This window comes from Macrotis lagotis, chromosome 2 (genome assembly GCF_037893015.1).
Source record: "Macrotis lagotis isolate mMagLag1 chromosome 2, bilby.v1.9.chrom.fasta, whole genome shotgun sequence".
Lineage (NCBI taxonomy): Eukaryota > Metazoa > Chordata > Mammalia > Peramelemorphia > Peramelidae > Macrotis > Macrotis lagotis.
In genome coordinates this window covers 169,180,523-169,205,579 of record NC_133659.1, presented here as the reverse complement: position 1 = coordinate 169,205,579, position 25,057 = coordinate 169,180,523, and the positions used below count along the sequence as shown (strand labels likewise).

The following is a 25,057-nucleotide window of genomic DNA, read 5'->3' as shown; positions in this document are numbered from 1 at the left end:
GAAGAAAATGGGAAAAAAATAGGTAAAGCAGAAAAGATTTTGCTGGAGTGAACATATTGTTTAAAAGACAATAAATTGACTTCTAGTTAAAGTAGTGATGTGAAGATTTGTAGAATATTCTTCATTATTCTTTCTAGCAAAAATTTAAAATAAGGGATAGCTAGGTGGCGCAGTGGATAGAGCACCTGGCCCTGGAGTCAGGGGTACTTGGGTTCAAATTCGGCTTCAGACTGTGTGGCCTTGGGCAAGCCATTTAACCCCATTTGCCTTGCAAAAAAAAAATTTTTAATAGCATCAGAATACTGATCAATAAGACCAAAGATAAAGAGCAGTAATTTCCCTCTAGGATTACATAAAGGAACCTGGAACACATAGATACCTGGGAGAGGGATTGCACGAAGGAAGACTGAATTCAGCAGAAGCCATAGTAAACTGGGACTAAAACCTACTGGTCATCTGGCACTTTGCACCAAGGGAAGTGAATTGATATCTCTTGAGAGAATGTGATGGAAGGATGGGATGAACTTGAAGGGAAAGGTAAAGAGGGAAATGGAGGGAAGGTAAAGAGATCTGTTACTTAATAAAATTTAAAATGAGACATATAAAGGCATAAATGCAAGAGATGGTACAAAGAAAACCGATAATTGGGTATGGTAGTAAGTATGCTTTTCAGGTATGCTGAATTATAGTTTGCAGCAGGATATCTAAGCAATAGACAGTTGGAGAGGCTATGCTGCAACTTGGGAGGGGGGTTAAAGGAACTAGAGGTCTTGATCTGGTAGTCACATTGAAATTCCAGTTGAAAACATAGGAGGAGATGGGGAAAAAAAGGACAGAGGTCAATGGACTGAACCAGTCAAGGATGCAGAAAAGCAGAAGAATCAGGACAAGTATGATCAAGTTTGGGTGGATCAAAAGAGATAAGGAAAGTGAACTAGAAAAGATGATACTATAATATTTCCTAAGAATAGGACCTGGGAAAGAGAAGTGAGCCTTAACCCAAATGATGGATGATAGCAAGGTTAAAATCCTACCTTTATAGCTGTCCTTTGACAACTGATAGCTTACCTGACTCATTTGGGTAGTAAATATCACCAATAGTATTTTTTAAAAAACTGATGAGATTCTGAGGGAAAAAAAGCCCAACCCTTGAAGGAGTGGGGGCAGGGGGTTGGGGGAAAGGAGGGAAGGTGTTGGTGAGGGTTGGCCATGGTGCTGAGATAGGGTCATGTAATGATGGGAGATTGAAAGGGCCTCATCCAGACCCATAGAGGTCTAGGTCCAGGACATAATGGGGAATAGGATACTTCCAATGGCACTTTATCACAGAGAATTGCATTTCTTCATTTATCAACTCAGCAGAAAGGATAGAAGGAAGGAGGCAATCTAGCCATTTAGGAGACTGATGATGGACCTTTGTCATACTGGGAGAATATTCAAGTTATAAGAGCAAAAAGTTCAGATCACTTTTCCATAGAAGAATAATATGATGCTAATTCAACCCAAGGAGCAGCAACCCATTTCCAACAGCATGGCTTCCAAGAAACAAGGGTGTGTTTCCCTTAAGCTGGGTTGTCCTTTTGTTTCCACATAGGATCAAAGAGCTAGAACTTTAGAAGAGACCTTAGCAATCATCTAATCCAACTCCATCATATTATAAATGAAGAAACTAAAACTCAGAGGGGGTAATGAGATCGTGCAGGTCATAAGTGATAATGGCAAGATAGCACCCAAACTAATCTATTGGTCTTATCTTTTCTTGAGGTAACACAATACAGTAACTGGAACATAGTGGGCACTTCATGTTTATTGACCAACTGATCGAGTTCTGATCTTACAGTCTTTGTCTCTACCCCAACCCCTGCCCTTAACTCTCAACTCCCAAACCTGTTTTTACAGCCACAAATGGGAGCTTTTATCTCACTATTACAAGTATTCCATTCCTAAGATCAAGAATCCTAAAAGGTCTTTATTCAACTATAGTCTATATTTCCCTATGCTTATTCCTCTTAAATTTACTAATTCCCTTACCTTAACTTCAAATCCCTTATTCAGGTATTCTCCCTTCATGGACTTCATTTTCCTCTCTTCCCAATCTTGACCCTGTAGTTAAGCAGTTAGACATTAGATCATTCCCTACTCTGAAAGCTCCTATTCCTTTGTCTTATTTCCCAATTCTGTATTCCCAATCCCAATTTTACCAAATACTTCCTCTGCTCCTTATTTGCAACTAAATAATGCTGAAGAAAAATCACAATCAAGTTAACTAGGTCAGGTGGGATTTTGGGGGGTGGAGCCAAGATGGTGACAAGAGAGGATCCTCTCTTAGGCACTTTCTCATAAAACTTATAAACTAAGGACTCTAATTAAATTTTTGAGAGACAGAACCCACAGAGGGATCCAGTGAGGCAAGGTAACCTGGAAAAAAGCAGAAAGGTTCGGCTCCCCGGGGTCGGAGGGGCGGCCCACCAGAGCGAAAGAACTTCAGCCTCCCAGAGGCAGCCCCAGAATGCTGGGAGCCACAGCTCACAGCAGCAGGGGACTTTCCTGACTTACGCCCCAGGGAGCACCAAGCACAACTTGGGGGATGGGGGGGAACCTCTGCCAGAGTGAGCACGTAAAGTCCAGCCCTCAGGGCACACAGCAAGCAGTGTGGTTGCAGCAGCCCAGATCCAAGAAACAGAAGCAGGCAGAGCCTGTAAGCAGGAGCCCCCAGGGCATGAGCCCATTAAACCTAGGGAGGGGAGTAAAAAGAGACTTCAGAGCTCTGTCCTCTGCCCCTGGAACAGGACTCTGGGGCTCTGACCACATTCAGATCCTGATCATAGTCTAGGCCCCCCCATAGAACAGCAGGGCCCCCCCCCCACCTCAGCCCCATGGCAGAGGGAGTGCTTATAGTCATTCACAGACCAGGAGGTAGGACAGAGCCTCATACACAGGGATCCTTGTGGGGGTGTCCGAAAAGCTCAGGAAGCACCCCAAAACCAGGCTCAGGCTGGGAAAATGAGTAAGCAGAGAAAAAAAAGAACATCATTGAGAAATACTTTGCCTGTGACCCCAAGAAGGATCAAAACACTCAGTCTGAAAATGAGGCAGTCCAAGCTTTTGCATCTAAAGACTCCAAGAAAAACAGAAATTGGGCTCAGGCTATGACAGAGCTCAAAAAAGATTTTGAAAATCAAGTGAGGGAGTTAGAAGAAAATCTGGGGAAAGAAATGGAAGAGATGCAGGAAAAACATGAAAATGAAGTCAGCAGCCTAGTCAAGGAAATCCAAAAAAATGTTGAAGAAAATAGCATGCTAAAAACCATCTTAGGTCAAATGGATAAAAAAGTTCAAAAGTTGTTGAGGGGGCGGCTAGGTGGCGTAGTGGATGAAGCACCGGCCTTGGAGTCAGAAGTACCTGGGTTCAAAGCTGGTCTCAGACACTTAATAATTACCTAGCTGTGTGGCCTTGGGCAAGCCACTTAACCCTGTTTGCCTTGCAAAAAACTAAAAAAAAAAAATAAGTTATTGAGGAGAAGAATGCTTTAAAAAGCAAAATTGGCCAGATGGAAAAAGAGATAAGAAAACTCTGAGGAGAACAAATCCTTCAGACAAAGAATAGAACTCAGGGAGATTGCTGAATTTACTTGAAATCAGGACTCAATACTTCAAAACCAAAAGAATGAAAAATTAGAAGAAAATGTGAAACATCTCATTGAAAAAACAACTGATATGGAAAACAGATTTAGGAAAGATAATTTAAAAATTATTGGAATACCTGAAAGTCATGACCAGGAAAAGAGCCTTGACATCATTTTCAAAGAATTATTACAGGAAAATTGCCCTGATATCCTAGAAGCAGAGGGCAAAATAGGAATGGAGAGATTCCACCGATCTCCCCGAGAAAGAGATCCAAAAAAAAAAAAAAACAAACCCAACTCCCAGGAATATTATAGCCAAGTTCCAGAACTCCCAAGTCAAAGAGAAAATATTACAAGCAGCCAGAAGGACACAATTCAAATATCATGGAGCTGCAGTCAGGATCACACAGGACTTAGCAGCAACTACATTGGAATCACGTAGGGCTTGGAATATAATATACTGGAAGGCAAAAGAGCTTAGAATGCAACCGAGAATCAACTACCCAGCAAGGCTGAATGTCCTCTTCCAGGGAAAAAGATGGACTTTCAATGAACCAGGGGAATTTCAAGTGTGTCGGTTGGAATGGCCAGAGCTGAACAGAAGGTTTGATCTTCAGATACAGGACTCAGGTGAAGCATAGAGATTGGAGGAGAAGGGGAAAATATGAGGGACTTAATGATGATGAACTGCATGTATTCCTGCATAGAAAAATGACACTGACAATACTCATATGAACTTTCTCAATTAACAGAGCAGGTAGAAGGAGCTTTTATAGATGAAGCACAGGAGAAAGCTGAATTTGAAGATAAAATATGGTGTAAAAATGGAGTCAATAGAAAAAAGGGAAATGTAATGGGAGAAAGAAAAAGGAGAGGGGAACAGGCCAAGATATTTCATATAATAAGATTTTTCTTTATTACAATGAGCTATTGCAGTGATATGGAAGGGGGAAGGCAAGGGGGAATGAGGGAATCTTCACTCTCATCAGAGGTGGCTAGGAGAGGAAACAGCATATATACTCAATGGGGTATAGACATCCGGAGTAAGAAGTGGGGGGGACAGGGGGAAGGAGTGGGGATGTGAATGATGGAGGAGAGGATGGACCATGGCGGGAGAGTGGTCAGATATAACACATTTTCTTTTTTGCTTCTTGCGGGGGGCTGGGATTGGATGGCCTGTCCAGGACTATAAGGCCAGGTGGATTCTGGGCCTAAGGGGTCGTATGGGAGCTCTGGGCCTCTTGGCCCCAGGACCAGGGATCTGTCTGTTGTGCCCCTCAGCTACCCTACAGCAGAGTCAGAGTGAAAGGAGAGAGAAAATATAGTACATGGTAGTGGAGAAATAAGAAAGGAGGGAGTTGCGATCAGCAATGGCAACATTGGAAAAATATGGAAGTAACTTTTGTGATGGACTTATCATAAAGAATGTGATCCACCCGCGACAGAGTTGGTGGTGTTGGAACACAGACTGAAGCACATTTTTTATTATTATTATTTTAGGTAAATGGTACTGGACTGGGTGGCCCGCCTGGGGCCACATAGCAAGGTGATCGTTGGGAGTCTGAGGTTGGATTTGGACTCGGGTGCTCCTGGCTCAGGGGCCAGTGCTCTGTCCATCACCCAGCCACCCCTACTATTATTACTATTTTATTTTATTTTGGGTCTTTTTTTTTTCTTTTTTTTTGGTTTTTTCAGGTTAGTGGGGTTGGGGTGACTTGCATGTCACACAGCTGGGTGATTGTTGGGTGTACAGGGCCGGATTTGGGCTCAGGTGCTCCTGGCTCTGGGGCTGGTGCTCCATCCACTGTGCCACCTGGCCATACCTACAATTATTACAATTATTTTTTTAATTTTAATTTTAATTTTTTCTCTCCTCTTTATCGCTCAAGCGAGTCTATATTTTTTGGGGGAGGGAGTATTTTGTTTACTCTTAAACAAGAATATTTTATTGATGTATAAAAAACATTTGTACAAAATGAGAATATATAAAAATATTAAATAAAAATATATAAAAATAAAAATAAAAAATAAAAAAGTTAACTAGGTCCATTACAAATGTTTACATATAATCTTATTCATATTTATGTACAATTATTTATATATTTATTTTTATATCTTTACCTATATACAATTTATATTATATATGATCTTATTTATATTTACATAATCATTTAGATCTATTTGTTATATGTTATATTTATATAATAGATAATTTATATTTATACATACTTTTAACTGGTTTGTCACTTTAGCAAGGAAATCCTTTCATTTTCCTCAAAATGGTTCTGTCTCACTACCCACAGGGTTGTTCCAAACTTCTTTCCTCAAACCTCACTCACCAATATCTTCCCCTTCCCTTTGAATTGAGGACTTTTCCTTATCCCTACTCTCCATTTTTATTCCAGTTTCTGAAGACTTGACCCTTTTCCTTATTAACTCCAAAACCTCTCTATGTAACTTTTATCTCATCCCCTTTCTCAGGTCTGGCAAATTGTTCCCACAATTATTTTTCATTTTTCTCTAATCTGATCTCTTCCTTTCTACTGATTATTTTCCCTGATGCCTACAGAAATGCCCAGGTCTTCCAAATTCTTAAAAAAAAAAACTTTACTTGAACCTAACATGCCCTCAAGCTATCATTTTATATCTCTCCTCCCTTTCATAACTAAATTCCTAGGAAAAGTTTTCCACATTCACTGCTTTCCAACTTCTTGGTTATCACTCTTTACTCTGCACTTTGGAATGTAAATTCTGACCTCATTACTCAACTGAAACTTCTATCTCCAAAGTTCTCAGTGATCTTTTTATTGACCCATCTGATGACCTTTTCTCAACTCTCATCCTTCCTATACCCTTGGCAGCATTTGGCACAGTTGTACTCCTCCTGGATATTGTCTCCTCTCTGGATTTTTATGACATGATTATCTGTTGGCTCTTTTCTTATGTGTCTCACAATTTACTCTTTCTTAGTCTCCTTTGGTATCTCAGCCTCTAACTCTGTCCCTCATGGAAGGTTCTCTTCAGGTCCCTCTTTGACTTCTACACTCTTACCTGGTGATCTCATTGACCGCAATTTTTTTTAATTTTTCTTTTATTTTTTCCAATTACATGTAAAGAAAGAATTCAACATTCATCTTTTTTGTAAGATTTTGTAAGATTACTGATTGATTGATGGATTGATTGGGGGTGTAAGGAGTATGTTAGGGGATAACCTCTCCCAACCTGAAGTTGACTTCCTCTTTCCTAAACTTCAAAGCAATAATTTCTGTTTCTGCATGGTGATTTATTTTCCATCTCTATAAAATGAGATTGGACAAGAGACTTCTAAGTTTCCTGCAACTTCTCAATCTTATGATCTCAATATATTAATTATTAGTGACCTCCAAAAGGACAAGGACTAGTGTCTTTTTTAAATTTTATAACCTAAGCTCTACACAGTGAGTGACTAATAAATTGCTGAATTGAATTAAATCAGTTACAACATGGGAAAAATGACTGATGTGAGATTAGAGGATCCCTGTCTGAATCCTGCTCTGCCATACCCTACCTGTGTAGGCATTGGTAACTTACTGAATCTCCCTGGGCCTTCATTTCTTCATCTATAAAAAGAAGTTTGGGGATGAGATGACTCTCAGGTTTCTTTAAGCTCTACGTCTCAGATCCTATGAGTATTTATTATAAGCCAAATATTCCGCTGGGTATCAAAAAAATGAAAGGGAAGTAATTTCTTTCCTTAAAGAGGAAGATAACATATACATGATTCTTGTCTTCTATTATGGAAGAAAACCAAAAAGACATCACTATGTTAGAGACAAGTTACAGTGGATGTGACTGTAGCTGACCAATAGGAGTTTGGAATGCTCTACCACTGGTTGAGCACAAATAGTCCAAGTGAGCACCTGGGGTGGGTACTCTAAACTTACGGATGTCACTTTGAGCTGCTTCAATTCTGCCCTTCTCATAGAATGCAGCGCCCTCACTGATGAGGACACACCTAGCTGGGTTGTCCTGTGCCAGTGCCTTCCTGTGCTGTACCATCAATTCTAAAGTTCTTCAATGTGACCTTCAGTTAAAGGTTCTTCTGATAGCCCTTTGTGAGCACTTGCCCTGTGTGAGTTCTCCATAAAATAATTTTTTGGGCAAGTGTACATCTGGCATTCTAATAACGTGTCCAGCCCTTCATAGCTGCACTCTCTGTAGTAATAATGTTAAGCAGTTTAGCTTAAGAAAGGACCTCAGTGTCATATTTTCTCTTGCCAGGTGATCTTCAGAATCTTCCTAATACAATTTAAATGGAAGCGTTTCAGTTTCCTGACTTGGCACTGGTAGACTGTCCAGATTTCACAGGCATATAGCAATGAGGTCAGCACAATGGCTCTGTAGACCTTCAGTTTGTAGACCTTCAGTCTAATACCTTTCCTCTCCCACACATTCTTTTGGAGCCTCCCAAATACTGAGCTAGCTCTGGCAATGCATGTGTCAGCCACATTGTCAATGTGTTCCTCCTTGGAAAGGACACTGCCAAGGCAAGTGAACTAGTCTACAGTACTCAAAACTTCTCCATTTGCTGTAATTGATGACTCCTCATATGGAGAGTGTGTTGCTGGCTGATGGAGTACCTGGGTTTTGTTGGCGTTAACTGTTAGACCAAAATGAGCCCAAGCAGCAGAGAATCAATCCATTCTTTGTTGCGTCTCAGCTTCAGAAACTGCATTAAGCACAGTCATCTGCAAACAAATCATGGACCAACACTCCCTCCACTTTGGAAATCTTGGCTTGTAGTCTTTATATATATAGGTGGGAAGGCACCATCAGTCAATCAATCAATCAATCAGTCAATCCTTATTGAGTTACAACCATGCGTGAGGTATGGTTACCAGATATTTAAAAGTACAAAAGAGTGAAACTATTCCTACTCATGAGGAGCTTAAATTCTTTTTTATTCATATTGTGAATTTGTTCTTGAAGAAGACCATAAGGTGATGCCATGACAAGTACATGAACTGGATCTGAGTGAGGGGGATGCTCACCAAGTCACCAACCTCACTTTTTCCTCCAGAGCCACCTGGGTGCAGTGATCAGATATGAATCAGAACACGGAAGATGACCCTGGATACCAGGTAATCAGGGTTAAGTGATTTGCTCAAGGTCACACAGCCAGTAAGTGTTAAGTGTCTGAGGTTGGATTGCTCTATTCAGTGCACCATCTAACTGCCTCTTTATGAAATAAAACACACATGCACAAAACCCACAAAAAAAAATAGAGTGAAAAATAGTATGCTTTGATCTTCATTGAAACTCTAGTTGTTGGGAGGCTTGGTGGCACAGTGGATACAGCACTGGCCCTGGAGTCAAGAGTACCTGGGTTCAAATCCGATCTCAGACACTTAATAATTACCTAGCTGTGTGGCCTTGGGCAAACCACTTAACCTCATTTGCCTTGCAAAAACCTAAAAAAACAAAAAACAAAACCTCTAATTGTTTCTCTGGGTGTGGATAGCATTTTTCATCATAAATTCTTTGGAATTGTCTTGGATCATTGCTTTTCTGGGAATGGCTAAAATCATTCCCAGTTGATCATTGCATAATATTGCTATTACATTGTGCAATTTTTTTGGTAGGAACTTAAATTCTAATGGGGAAGGTCAGCTAGGTTGCTCAATGGATAGAGCACAAGCCTTGGAGTCAGGAGGACCTGATTTTAAAATCCAGTCTCAGACACTCAACTAGCTGTGTGATCTTGGGCAAGTCATTTAACCCAAACTGCCTTGCCCTCTTGCCCCCCAAAAAAATTCTAATAGTAAGACAAAAAGTATACATATACATATATTCAGCACAAATATAAGTTGAATGAATAAGCATTTAATATTTAAATGAGATTGTTTGGGAGGGGAACACTAGCAGCTGAGGACAAAAAAAAAAAAGACTTCCTACAGAAGATGGTGCTTGAACCCTACCTTAAAAGAAAAGAGGAATTCTAGAAGGGGGAGGCAGAGAGGGAGAAATACATTGCAGGTATGTGGGATAAATACCAAGGTAGAGTGTCATGTATGAGGGTCAGAAAGAAGACCAGTTCAGCTTCATCAAACAGCACAGGAAGGGGAGTAATATTCAAAAATGTTCTGAAAAGATGAACTGCAGCCACCTAGTGTAGAGTTTTCAAAGCTAGACATAAGAATTTTTATTTTATCCTAGAATCAATAGGAAGCCACTTAAACTGGATGAGGAGGTAAGTTATGTGCTTAAATCTGTGCTTAAGGAAAATTTTGGCAGCAGGGTGGAGGATGGACTGGAGTGGACTTGAGATAGGTAGATCAATTAAGAAGGAGGCTGTCGCAGTGACCAAGGGGAGAGTGATGAAGGGCATGGACTAAGGTGAGTGGAAAGAAAAATGGGTCATAGATGGAGAGAAATGCAAGAGTGCTAGAACTGGATGAGAAGTGAGAAATGACCATCAGGTTTGGTAACTTTGGTTTTTGAGGCAATCAGGGTCAAGTTATTGATTGGTGAGGTAGAGTGAAAGGTCTAGTAATTCAAAGGCTACATACTTAAAAAACTGGAAAGATAGTGGGGACAGAAAAGGGAAATTTGGAAGAGGGAGGTAGTGGAGGGGGGAGAAGATAACGAGTTCACTTTTGGACAGATGTCTCTAAGGCATACAGTTTGAAATGTCCAAAAGGAAGTCAGTTGTAGAACTAAAGATCAGGAAGAGATTGGGACCAGATATGTAGATCTGGAAGTCTTGTCCTTAGAAATGATAGTTAAACCTACAAGAAGCTGATGAGGCTACCCGGAAAGTTGTATAAGAAGAAGGCCTAAGGCACAGTCTTGAAGAGTTAGGGGTCATGAGATATATCAGGAGCCAATAAGGGGGACTGGGTAAAAAAAGAACCAAGCATCATCATATGTACAAGAGGAGAATATGTCCACAATGTCAACTGTAACAGTGGTTGAATTGTCTGAGTTCTAAGAAAAGACCATCATGGGATGGCTAGGTGGTGAAGTGGATAAAGCACTGGCCCTGGAGTCAGGAGTACCTGGGTTCAAATCCGGTCTCAGACATTTAATAATTGCCTAGCTGTGTGGCCTTGGGCAAGCCACTTAACCCCATTTGCCTTGCAAAAACCTAAAAAAAAAAAAAAGAAAAGACCATCAGGTTTGGTAACTTTGGTTTTGAGGCAATCAAGATCAAGTGAAGGTATTGAGTGTCTGAGGTCAGATTTGAACTCAGGTCCTCCTGACTCCAGGGCCAGTGCTCTATCTACTTTGCCATCTAGCTGCCCTTAAGGTTTGGCAGAGCAGTTTCAGTTGATTGGTGAGGTCTTTAAGCCCAATTGCAAGACCCCAAGGAAGGAATGAGTAAGAAGTGGAAGGTGGGAGTATAGATAGCTTTTCCAAAGAGTTTGAGAAAAGCTAAAGAGATATAGGACGACATTTTGCAGATGGAGGGATGACATGGTCTTGTGGCCGTGTTTAAGTATCAAGGAAACTTGGGCATGTTTAGAAGTATAGTTGGGGAAAAAAACAAAAGGCACAAAATCAAGAAAGGCTTCCTGCAGAAGGTGTTGGAACTTATGTTTTCTCCAAGAAAACCAGATAGGAGCAGCTAGGTGGCGCAGTGGATAGAGCACTGGTCTTGGAGTCAGGAGTACCTGGGTTCAAATCCAGTCTCAGACACTTAATAATTACCTAGCTGTGTGGCCTTGGGCAAGCCACTTAACCCCATTTGCCTTGCAAAAAACCTTAAAAAAGAAAAAAAAAGAAAAAAAAGAAAACCATAGATTCTAGGAGGTCCAGGGAGGAGGAAACGAAGTTATTCCAGACATGAGGGAAAGCCAGTGCAAAGGAGTTGGAGAGTTCTGTACATAAGAGATAGTATATACATTATGTTAACTGAATCATAGAGCAAATCAGTAAGAGAAGACTGGGAAGGTTAAAGAGAGGCCAGATTGTGAGACTGTGATTTAAAATCCAAACTGAGAAGTTTCTTTTTGAATGTGGAGGTAATAGGGAGACACTGGAATTTATTGAGTAAGAGGGAGAGTGACATGACTGAACCTGCCCCTTAAGAAAAATCACTTTGTCAGCTCTGTGGAAGATAAATGGGAGTAGGAAGAGACAAGTAAAGCAGGCCAAATAGAAGAATATTGCAAAAACCCCAGGGAGAGGTAATGAAGGCCCAATCAAGGTTGTTTGAATGGAGAGAGAGGCTTACATTAAATAGTAGTCACCCATGATAGCTCTTCAAGGTCCCTGTGCCCACTGTCCCTTTAAGCTCTTGATACCAAGCTCAGACTCACAAATACCTTCTTATCTAATAGGAGATGAAGTAGGTTTGTGTATGCTTAGATTGGTAAAGGGGGCAGGATTTTGTAGCAGAAACCCAGTTAATGTGGGCCCCTAGAATTCAGAGGAATAGCCAAAAGTGCTCCCTCCTCTTCTCCCTCCTCCTCCTCCACATCTTCCTCCTCTTTCTCCTTGCTCAGGACTCCAGACTTGGAGGGTAGAGCATAGTTGCTTAGGAAAGAAGCCAGAATAACTACCCATTGCAATCCAGGTCTCTATCCTCTGTTCTCCGGCCAGTCTGGTTCCTTGGGGGGGCCTTAATCCCTAAGGGAGTCAGATGAGAAATTCCTACAATTACAGAAAGAAAAAAACTCAGTGAGATGACCTGAAGTTTCAGATAATCAGTTTCAGATAATATTTTATCAAGGATTTAATAGATGTTGAGACAAATGGTAAGAAGGAAGAGATAAGAAAGTCAAAGTTTGAACAGTTTCCTGGGACAGTGACCACTGTGGCTATTTGGGGTTCCTGTGTTCTCACTTGGCTTCTTTCCAGATTTGGCTACCTGACAATGTTTAACCCATTTAGTACAATGCCACTCCCTTGATGATGTGGAACCTTTTCCTTCCTGGCCCTCCCTCAGGGAGGGAGGGAGAACAATTGAATTTAATTGAAAAACCCCAGGTGATTGCATCCCCTGCAGTGTGGACTCTAAACCACATACCACATGTCCATTAGGCCAGGATCCCAGATCTGCTCTCACATACATCTGCCTCGGAACCCAAATTATCCTTCTTCCTTCCTTTTCTTTCCTTTCTGAAACCCTAGATTCTATCCTGATTAGGTAGAGAGCAGAGATCTATCCATCTTTTAATATCTTCCCCTTTGACATTTATTTTCTCAAGACATTGCCCAAATGTGAGAAATGTTTTTTTCAGATAATATATGTGAAGGACTTGGAAAATCATAAAATCCTACACAAGTGTAAGGTATTGACCTTTTGACCTAGTGATTCCAGTGCTGGGAGCAATCCCTAAGGAAGTCACTGACAGAAAGGTCCTACACACACACACACACACACACACACACACACACACACACACTTAAATTTATGTCTAAGTTTATAACACAACACCCCTTTTATAGCCAAAATAATCCTGTCCCTCCCTCCAAAATGTCCCCAAAGACTGAAAACAAAGTTGACATTCATCATTGCAGAATATCTGAACAAATGATAGTATATTGATGTAATGAGATTTTTATTGTGCAGAAAGAATGAATATAAATCTCATATAAAGTAATAAAGTAAGAAAAGAAGAACCCAAAAAACCAAAATATACAATGACCATCATCATGTAAATGGTGACAGTGCAGAAATGGTGGCAGTGCTACTCTCCCTCCACCTTCTGATTTCTCTGGCTTCCTTTAAGTCCCACCTAAAATCTCATCTTCTACATGAAGCTTTTATCCAATTGGTTACCTCTCAGGGAAAAGGGGGGGGAGAAAATTTGGAACTCAAAATTGAAAAGAAAAGTTTTTAAAATTGCCTTTATATTTAATTGGGAAAAATAAAATATTATTTAGATAAATAAATATTATTTTTTAAATGTTTATTGACATCTCTCTTCTCATCATGAAAGAGGTGGAGGAATATGGGTGCAGCGTGTTGCTACATATGCTTTTTTTTTTTATATTTTTCAAGGCAATGGGGTTAAGTGGCTTGCCCTACATATGCTTTTAGATATGTTTGGTTTGTCAGTTGATTAGTCAATCAACAACCAGGTTTTAAGCACCTATTATAGGTTTTGCTTAACTGTTTCTCTTTGTTAGAAAGAAGGGCTTGGTATTGGCAGGAGAGAATATATTGGGATAAGATTGAGATTTAAAAGGAAACAATTAACTTCTTGTTATTATTTCCAAGTACCAAAAGTACTACAACTAATAACAGACCTGCTTCAATAAAAAGGGTAAAGTTGGGGGCAGCCTACTAGCCTGCCCTGGACCAGCCCTGGAGTCAGGAGGATCTAAGTTCAAATCTGACCACAGACACTTGATACTTACTATCTGTGTGAACTTGGGCAAGTCACTTAACCTCATTACCTCACCAAAAAAAAATATGGAAAACTCATTTGAAATGGATAGTATCTATAGTGCTCTATAGTGTTCATGCTTTTGCTCATTCTCTTCATTTCTTTTTTATTTTATTTTTTTAGGTTTTTGCATGGCAATGGGGTTAAGTGGCTTGCCCAAGGTCACACAGCTAGGTAATTATTAAGTGTCTGAGGCCAGATTTGAACTCAGATCCTCCTGACTCCAGGACTGGTGTTCTATTCACTGACCACCTAGCTGCCCCCATTCTCTTCATTTCCTAAGGATACCCTTTCTCCACACAGTCCCTCATGCTTGAAATCCCCACAAATACTGAACCAGAGAACCTCAAATGCTAGAGCTTACTTGCAGTCACATGAGAGAGTAGCATTCACTTGAGCCCCATGGGACCTACAAGGAAAAGCTACAAAGGCTACTTATATTGCTAAAGATGAAATGTCTACAGGAAAATGACAGAAACAATAAATGGGGACTCTTGAACCAGTAGAAACAGCAGGAGGAAAAGTATTCAAGAGAAAAAATAGCTAGTAAACCAAACTCAGAAAATCAGACTTATTCCACTGGAAGTCTTTAGAGAAGATACTGTATAAAGTCCATGGTTAGTCCTGACCTTGGAAACACTAGGTCACTATTGTGCTGGTCTGGAGATCTGTGAGCTTCTCCAGGACTCAGCCCTACATTAAACAAAGGAGCTTGGATTACAGCAACCCTGAAAAATCCAGCATATTCTTCATATTCTTTGAGGGGAAAAGATGGATTTTCAACAAAATAGAGAACTTTTAAACTAATCTGATAAAAAAAAACTAGAACTGAACAGAAAATTTGATCTTCAGATATAAGACTCAAGAGATGTGTAAAAAGGTAAATGGGAAAAAAATTGTTAGTCAATAAGACTAAGGAAAAAAGTTATAAGACTCTTGTGGACAATTGGAAGGAACATAATTAGAGGATATGGGTATAAATTGATCATGATGTGATGATACGCTTTAGCTCATGGGTGTTATATTTTTATTGGGATAGCTGGAGGGACAGTGCTTGGACAGAAGGTGTGAGTATCAATTGATCAAGATGTGATGGTACTTTAATTCATGAGTGTTGTATTTCTATTGAAAAAGTAGAAGGGAGTATACTTGAACAGAAGGTGTGAGTCTGAATTGATCATGATGGTGACAATACTTATGGCTCTTGAGAATTGTACTTCTATCAGGACAGTTGAAAGGAGCATACTTTGACAGAGGGTGGGATACAAGACAGGTATAAAACAATTAGGACATGAATAAAGGAGAAGGGAAAGGAAGATGGAGGCATTAGAGGACAACTAGAGGCACAAAGGACCTATTATAGTAGAGGAAAAGTAGGGAGAGTGTAAACACTGAGTAAATATTACTCTCTTCAGATTTGCTCAAAGAGGGAATGAAATACATTCTCAACTGTGTTTAGAAATTTATCAGACCAGGAGGCTAGGTGGTGTAGTGGATAAAGCACTGGCCTTGGAGTCAGGAGTATCTGAGTTCAAATCTGGCCTCAGACACTTAATAATTACCTAGCTGTGTGGCCTTGGGCAAGCCACTTAACCCCATTTGCCTTGCAAAAAAAAAAAAAAACCTAAAAAAAATTTTAAATTTAAAAAAGAAATTTATCCTACCCTATAGGGAAGTAGGAGGACACAGGATAATTGAGGCAGTCAGAAGTAAAACATTGGTGAGGAGGGATAAGGGAAAAGGAGAAAGAAAAGTACAAATAAGAGGATGATAGGATGGAGAGAATGAAAAAGGGTTTGCACAAATAAAACCAATGCAACCAAGATTAGAAGGAATGCAGAAAGCTGGGAAACAATTTTCTGGTAAAGGACTCATTTATAAACTATATAGAGAACTTAGTCAAATGTATAAGACTAGAAGTCATTCCTCAACTGATAAATGGTCAAAATATAAGTTTAGACAATTGTCAAATGAAGAAGCTAAAGTTATCTATAGTCATATGAAAAAATGCTCCAAATCATTGGTGACAGAGAAATGCAAATCAAATCAACTCTGAGGTGCCACCTCACACCTATCAGATAGGCAAAAATGACAAAAAAGGAAAATGATCAATACTGGAAAGGATATGGGAAAACTGTAACACTAATGCATTGTTGGTAGAGTAGATTGATCTAACCATTCTGAAATGCAATTTGAAACTATGCTCAAAGGGCAACAAAACTGTGCATTCCTTTTGATTCAGCAATACCACTAAATACCACTAGTAGGACTAGATCCCTAAAGGTGATTTTAAAAGGGATGTTTGCGGAAAGACTCAGTTATGCAAAAATATTTATAGCAGCTCTTTTTTGTAGTGGCAAAGAATTGGAAATTGAGGGGATGCCCATCAATTGGGGAATGGCTAAACAAGTTATGGTTCATGAATATTATGGAATTATTATTCAATAAGAAATGAGCAGACAGACTTTAGAAGAACCTGGATAGATTTGCATGAACTGAGGCTGAATGAAGTGAGTAGAACCAGGAGAACATTGTACACATTAACAGCAACATTGTGAGTTGATCAGCTATGATGGACACAACTTTTCTCAGTAGTTCAGTGATTAAGGACAATCCTGAGAGACCAGTTATGGAAAATGCCATAACTGTGGAGACAGAATGCAGAACAAAGTATACAGTGCTCACTTAAAAAATTTCTTTTTGCTATATCATAAACTATAGGTTTCTTCCTTAAGGATATGATTTCTTTCTCATCACATTCAACTTAGATCAATGCATACTATGGGAATGATGTGAAAACTAATAAACTGCCTTCTGTGGGGGTTGGGGGGAGGAAAGCAAGATTGGGGAGAAATTGTAAAACTCAGGATAAATAAAACCTTTCTAAAATTTAAAAAAAAATTTCTTTTTTGTTGTTTCTTTCTCTTTCATGATCTTTTTCCCCCCTCCTTAGTTCTAATTCTTCTTTCATAATATGTCCAATATGGAAATACATTAAACACAATATGTTAAATAGGATTGTACAACCTTTATCAGATTGTGGGCTGCCCTGGGGAAGGAAAGAAGAGTGGTAGAAAAATGTGGAATTCAAAAGTTTGCAAAAAGGGTAAATGTTGAAAACTATCCTTGTATAGTTATATATATATATATATATATATGGAAAAAAATTTTTAAAAAAAGGAAAACATCTGTGACTTAGGATCACAGGGTCACCAGCTCTTGAACTGGAAGGGCCTTGAGAGAAGTCATCTAATCTAACTGAAGTCCAGAGAGTTCAGTGAAATGGTACTGGTCCTGGAAAGGAGGGATGTCTTTTGCTTTTCTTTGTATCCTCAGCATTTTGCACACATAGTACCTAGAACAAAGGAGGTAGAATAAAAGTTAGTTGATTTGTCTAGAAATGACTTGCCCAAGTCATAAAGGTAGAAAGTGAAAAGAGCAGGATTCAAACTCAGGTCCTCAAATTCCAGGGAAACCATGCTACACTGATTGTGCAGAAAGAACAATGATCTCATAGTCTGAAAATCTGTTTGACCATGGTCTTTCCTGATTTGAGTGGTCTCATCTTGGGCAGCCAGGTAGCACCAAAGAGAAAGAGCTCAGATCTTGGAGTCAGGCTTCAGCTTATCACACTTACTAGTTAGGTGACCCTGGGCGAAGTCATCCCTTAGCCTTTGTCTGCCTCATTTTTCTTCATTTGTAAAATGGGGATAAATATAATAGCTACCTCACAGAGTTTTGAGAAGAATCACATAATGCCTGGCAAAATAGTAGGTGTGCAATAATTATTTATTGATTGATAGATTATCTGTAGATAAAGTATAGTTAATAATATACTTACCTGCTAGGAGCAGAAGGCTGATATCTAAATCATATTCTTACTTGCACTGAAGCATTTTATATCCTCCCTCCACTTTTCCCCCACCAATACTATAAAAAGGCAAATTAGAACCATAAGGATGAGGAAGGAGTCAGAAAAGGAAAAAATTCCCCTGGGGGAATCCACCTAAGGACCCCATGGAGCAATAAAATGATGAGAAATCTGGGAGGGTGCAGAAAGATTGGATGGGTGGGGAAGGATAGCTTGCAGGGCTCTACCTTTCCTCAGTGACTGAGGACAAGGTCCCCAGTCTGACCTTCCTGGTCAATTATATCATTCATTCCCTTCTCAGAGTCAGTTTCTGCAGTAAGATGAATCATCTCCACAAAATAATATCTCCCCAGATAAAAACCTGATAAGGATAAGGCTTGACTTCCCTTTCAGGTCCCAGGGGATGAATAAAGGCAGCTATAGACTACACACAGAGGAGAATACTGGGTGGCAGCATCCCCCTCTCCTCCACTCTTCTGATTTGGTGATCCTTGGGGGTCTGCTTATTCTTTGTAACCCTGTAGAAATGTTCAGACCTTCCTCTCCATTGAAACATCCTTGGATTTCTCTTCCCGAGATTTGATGCTTTCAGGAATTTTAGATTGTAGTCTGACTCCTCTCCACATCTACAGACAAAAGGGGGAGAAATTAGAGTGAGCAAATGCAGGAAGGGTTTGGGTCAGTCTCAAGAGTTACTTCCTAGCCAGCTAAAGGGGTTAAGGCCTCCGCCCATACTCCCGCCTCTTACTAACTGGTTCGGTTACTAGATTTTCCATGTTTATGAAAGGATCTAAGGAGTCAAAAAAGGTCAATTTTCAGGGTAACTGAGAGATAGGAAAAGATTCCTTCTGAGGCTAACCAATAGGTGAGAATGGGAAGATATCCACCGTCACAACTTTAGCATCTCCCATCGTGGTTCCAGGACCCTTCCCACCAACCTGGCTTCCATAAGTAAGTAGGGGGAGAGGAAGGGGAGGATACTGTCTTAATGGGTGTGAAGTCTTCACAGAAAACCCCTGTCCCCCCAGTTCTTTTGTTTCTCTACTAGATTAGTAATAAATAGAGCCAAGGCAACCATCTCCTTCCTTGTTGGTCTTGTGGGAGGTAGGGATTTTGGAGGGTAAACTCTATGGGCAGATCTAGTGCCTGTTAGAGTAAACCCTTAATTGACATTTTTGACTCTCTCTCTCTCTCTCTCTCTCTGTTATTAGAGTGAGGAAGGAGGGCAGGGGCACCTGTTAGTTCAGAGAGTGTTGGGTTCCTGGAAGGGAGAGAGAATGGGGTTTAGTGGAAAGAATATAGACTTTGACAGGGGCAGCTAGGTGGCACAATGGATAGAGCACCGGCCCTGGAGTCAGGAGTACCTGAGTTCAAATCTGGCCTCAGACACTTAATATTTACCTAGCTATAATCCATAGCCATATGAAAAAATGCTCTAAATCATTAATTATTAGAGAAATGCAAATTAAAGCTTCTCTGGGGTACCACCCTCACACCTCTCAGACTGGCCAATATGACCAGAAAGGATAATCATCATTGTTGGAAGGGTTGTGGGAAATCTGGGACACTATTACACTGTTGGTGGAGCTGTAAACTCATCCAACCTTTCTGGAGAGCTATTTGGAACTACGCCCATAAGGGCAACAAAAATGAGCATACCCTTTGACCCAGCAATACCACTACTGGGTCTATACCCTGAAGAGATGATGGAAAAAGGGTAAAAACATCACTTGTACAAAAATATTCATGGCAGCCCTGTTTGTGGTAGCAAAGAATTGGAAATCAAGTAAATATCCTTCAATTGAGGAATGGCTTAGCAAACTGTGGTATATGTATGTCACGGAACACTATTGTTCTATTAGAAACCAGGAGGAATGGGAATTCAGGGAAGCCTGGAGGGATTTGCATGAACTGATGCTGAGTGAGATGAGCAGAACCAGAAAAACACTGTACACCCTAACAGCAACATGGGGATGATGCTCAATCTTGAAGGACTTGCTCATTCCATCAGTGCAACAATCTGGAGCAATTTTGGGCTGTCTGCAAAGGAGAGTGCCATCTGTATCCAGATAAAGAGTGGTAGAGTTTGAACAAAGTTCCAGGACTATTCCCTTTAATTTAGAAAAAAACAGATATCTTATTGTCTGATCTTGTCTCTTCTTTAAGGATATGATTTCTCTCTCATCACACTCAATTTGGATCAATGTACAACATGGAAACAAAATAAAGACTGACAGATTACTTTCCGTGGGTGGGGTGGGGGGAGGGAAGTAAGATTGGGGGGAAAATTGTAAAACTCAAATAATATCTTCAATAAAAATAAATTTAAAAAATAATAACCTAGCTGTGTGGCCTTGGGCAAGCCACTTAATCCCATTTGCCCTGCAAAAACTTTAAAAAAAATAGATAGAGACTTTGGAATCAGAGAATCTGGATTTAAATCCACAACTGAAACTTATTCCCTGTGGACTTTAGGAAAGTCACTTGGCTTCCCTCAACCTCAATTTGCATATCTGAACATTGAAAGGCAGAATTCTTTCAATTAGGAGGAATCCTTCACCCTCTGAGACAGTGCCATTACATTTTTGGACAACCCAAATTGTTCTTAAAAATAAAGTTTTAGTGATACTTTTTGGTTTTATGTCTTCTGAATTTCCTCTTATATTCTTATTCTTCCTTACCCACTTTTTTTTTTTAGGTTTTTGCAAGGCAAATGGGGTTAAGTGGCTTGCCCAAGGCCACACAGCTAGGTAATTATTATGTGTCTGAGGCTGGATTTGAACCCAGGTATTCCTGACTCCAGGGTTGGTGCTTTATCCACTGTACCACCTAGCCGCCCTATATTAGTTGTTTCTTACAGTCCAGTCATATGCTATAAAATTATGTTCCAAGATTTCTTTAGCCACTCCCCAATCTATAAACATTTATTTTGTTTCTAGTTCTTTGCTTCCATTAAAAAAAAAAGAGAGAGTGAGGGTCGGCTAGGTGACACAGTGGATAAAGCACCGGCCCTGGAGTCAGGAGTACCTGGGTTCAAATCCAGCCTCAGACACTTAATAATTTCCTAGCTGTGTGGCCTTGGGCAAGCCACTTAACCCCTTAACCCTGTTTGCCTTGCAAAAACCCAAATAAATAAATAAATAAATAAATAAAAATAAGATTAGGGTACATGCCTAGAAGTAGTCTCTGAATCAAATGTTATGAATATTTTAGTCACTTTATATGTATAATTCCAAATTGCTTTTCAAAATGGTTATACATATTCACAGTTTCACCAACAATGTACCAGTGAGCCTAGGGTCCCACAGTCAGTATCACTATTCTCATCTTTTGTAAATTTTGCCAATGTGCTAGGTGTAAAACAAAGCCTTAGGCATTTTTAATTTGCATTTCTCATTATTAGTTATTTGGAGCCTTTTTTACATAGCTGTTAATATATTTCTCCTAAAAGCTATTTGTTCATATCCTTTGACCTCTTATCTATTTGGAAATAGCCTTTGGTGGTATGTCCTATACATAAACATTCAGGTATGTACATATGGTCATACACATGTGTATCATATATAGAGATATATAAATACCTCTGAAACCAAACCCTTATCTGAGCAATATGATACAATTTTCATTTTTGATTATTTTGTCATAGTTTTTCTTTCTAATTTACATTATTGAACATTGTTTATATTGTTTTCTTGGCTCTAATCCTAATTGTTAAGAAGTCTTTCCTTAATATGGTTTGTTTGTTTTTGTTTTTTTGCTAGGGAATGGGGTTAAGTGACTTTCCCAAGGCCACACAGTTAGGTAATTATTAAGTGTCTGAGGCTGGATTTGAACTCAGGTCCTCCTGACTCCAGGGCCGGTGCTCTTTCGCCCGGTTCCTTTTTCCACTTCATCTACCTTTTTCTGATCTCCTTTTCTCTAAGATCTATACAATTTTTAGAAAGTAACAGAGGCCAATCATGGTGGCCCATACCTCTAAAGATTGTTCAGGGGAGGCAGAAGCTGGTGGATCACTTGAACTTAAGAGTTCTGAGCTGCAATGGGGTCAGAACTGATGGTATATCTGCACTCACTCTGGTACTACCATGATGGTCCCCCAGGAGCCCACTGGACTGCCCCCAGAAGATCCCAAGTCAGCTATGGAATAAGTTAAAGCTTCAGAATTGATCAGCAATGGGATCAGGCCTGTGAGTGGCCACTAGCTTTTCAGCCTAGGCCAGATAGGAAGACCCAACCTCCAAAAAAAAAAAAAGACAAAGGCAGAGAGTGATAAAAATAAAATCAGACACTTGTGTGAGATCTAACTCTGCCTCCCCACCCCAGCACTAAAGTCTATTTCACACGACATTTCTTTAAATACTTGAAGACAATTATCATGTGTCCCTCCCCCATCCCATAAACAGATTTTTTTTTTGGAAAATTGTCATTCTTGGCCTCTTACCTAATCTTAATGACTGAAAGGGTGTTGCCTCAGGCAAACTGACCTGTGATGGACCTAGCTTTTAAAAGGTTTATGTCTCCTTCAGGGCCATCTCCAGTCATCCTAATCCATATCTGGCCACTGGACCCATATGACTCTCAAGGAGAAAGAGAGGCACCCCCTCACTCAAATCCAATTCACTTGCATGTCATGACATCACCACCTTGATGTCATGGTCTCCTTTGAGAATGAAGGATAAGGGACAGCTGGGTGGCATGGTGGATAGAGCACCAGCCCTGGAGTCAGGAGGACCTGGGTTCAAATCTGGCCTCAGACACTTAATAATTACCTAGCTGTGTAACCTTGGGCAAATCACCTAACCCCATTGTCTTGCAAAACTGTCCCCTAAAAAAGAAAATAAAGGACAAACATCAAACAATCCCATACACACATCTAAGATTAGCTTCTCCAGAAGAAATGGGTCCAATCCCTTCAACTGATCAATCTTTTTATGTATGACATGTGGTCCCCTTAACTATCCTCATTGTCCAGCTCTAGGCATGCTCCAGTTTGCTAATGTCCTTTCTAAAATGTGCTTCCAAGAACCAATAGAGTAAGTAAGAATAGGTGGTCTGACCAGAGCCAGATCTGGATTGCTCTAATTTTCCCTACTTAATGAAACAAAAGAGATATTTCTGCTCTAGGGAGCCGCAGAGTGGTAGACCCTGTTTGTCTGTGGAGGCTAGATAGCAGGAAAAAAATCTGTCCTAGACAAGGCAAGGAATGGGGGAAATCAAAGAAGGGCACTGGAAGACAGAGAGGAAGAAAGAGACAAAGGGTGAGAGTGAAAGAAAAAGAAAACTGTACACAACCCAAGAGAAGTAGTGGCAAGTCTCCTTGGTAGAGATTAAAGGACTTCTATACTCAAAGCCTTTTCCTACACTGTTTGGTCTGATAGATAGTCAGATAGATATAAATACAGGTATAGATAGATAGATAAACATTTATTAAGTTGTACTATGTGTCAGATATTTTGTTTGGAGATGAATATACAAATACAAACAAGCAAGACAGTCCCTGCCCTCAAGGAGTTTATGCTCTAATGGGGAAAGACTAAAAAATGGAAAAGAAAGGGAGAATTGTGGAGATAGCCTGAAAGTGGCATGGCATCTTGATTTCAATCAAGATTAGTTGATAATTCACTCCTTGGAGTCTTGCCATCCAGAGACACTCAAAATTGGAGGTGGGGTTTAGGGAGGGGAGAGTGATGGGGATGATGGCTAGCTGTAGGATAGAAGATTGATTATTAAAGGGTAAAAGATTTCTTCTCATCCCCTCCTACAGCTAGGAAAACTGACTTCATCAATAAGTCAAGAGGGATCTCTGAGGAAGACAAGAAATGTACCCCTTCCACTGCAGTGATAATAACTCATGAACGCAGAAAAGTTATTTCTATCCTCAGCCTGAGAGCAAATGTAGGCCCTGCTTTTCCTACTCCTCCACTTCCTGTGTAGAGATGGGGGTGGGGGGGTCAATGAAAGAGATCTGTGATGAAGTCCTGGCCTTCATCCCCAACAATTCAGGGAAGTGGGAGCTGCCAATGCTGTTTCAAGGCCCTTGATCTAGTGTTCCCAATGACATGCTGGGTACACCTCTCTGGGCTAGTTTTAGGCAGTTCTCCAGGCTTCTATGGGCTAGTCAAGCAAGGTGTGTGTGTGTGGGGGGGGGAATAGAGAAAAATGAGGGTTGTGTTCTGGGAACAAAAGAGGGAGTTTATAGTCTAGGAGACTTGGTAAAGGTACCAATCTTGGGGTTTCTCAAGGGAATAAACTATAGGACTTTGAATGCTAAAGTGTGAGAGGAAAAGGATATGACTTGGAGTTCTGATAACCTGAGTTCCAGTCTCTCTCTCTCTCTCTCTCTCTCTCTCTCTCTCTTCCTCTCTCTCTCTCTCTCTCTCTTTTAATATTAGGCAATGGGGTTAAGTTACTTGCCCAAGGTCACCCAGCTAGGCAATTATTAAGTGTCCTCTTGACTCCTGGGACGGTTCTCTATCCATTGTGGCACCTAGCTGCTCTGAGTTTCCAGTCTCTTAATAAATATTTACTGATTGATTAATTGTCATTATGTGACTTTGAGTAAGTCACAGCTTTTCTTTGGGTCTCAATTTGCTCCTTTGGAACAGGAAAGTGCTAGATTAACTTGTAGTGTCTACTATGCCTTCAAATTTTAATATTATGCTAAACTAATGTAAAGAAATATTCTCTATATAGTTTACCTAGATTTTAGAAAAACATTTTATAAACAAAGATATCTCATACATTTCTCCATAGAAAGATGGAGAAACGTAGACTTGACAAAGAGAGATGGAGAGAAGAGAGAAACAGAGTGACACACCTATATAGAGACAGAGACAAATAGAGACACAGAGACACACACATACAGAGACAGTGAGAGAGACAGAGCCAGAGTCAGAGAGACAGAGAGATAGAAAAAAGACAGAGAGACAGAGAGAGATTGATTCAGAACAGATTGACTGGCCGAACCTAGAGAGCATTAAGTAATAGTTCAATGTCAATGTGATCAAAGGTCTCCAGTGAGAAGACACAGACATCGTGCATGACCCTTTGCTATTTAACATTTCTATTAGGGACTTGGATAAACTGCAAATGGAATGCTTGTCATAATTGCAGATTGCATCAAGCTGGGTGGAATGTCTACCATTCTAGATGACATTCAAGTTCTCAAAAGATCTTGAATGAATT

At 40.1% G+C, this 25,057-nt stretch overlaps 1 protein-coding gene across 1 annotated transcript in view; it reads left to right on the top strand.

The window, feature by feature from the left end:
• Nucleotides 1-25,057, top strand: part of LOC141513565 (gametogenetin-binding protein 2) — a 169,480-nt gene that overhangs the window by 9,238 nt on the left and 135,185 nt on the right. The gene's annotated exons all lie outside the window — the stretch shown is intronic.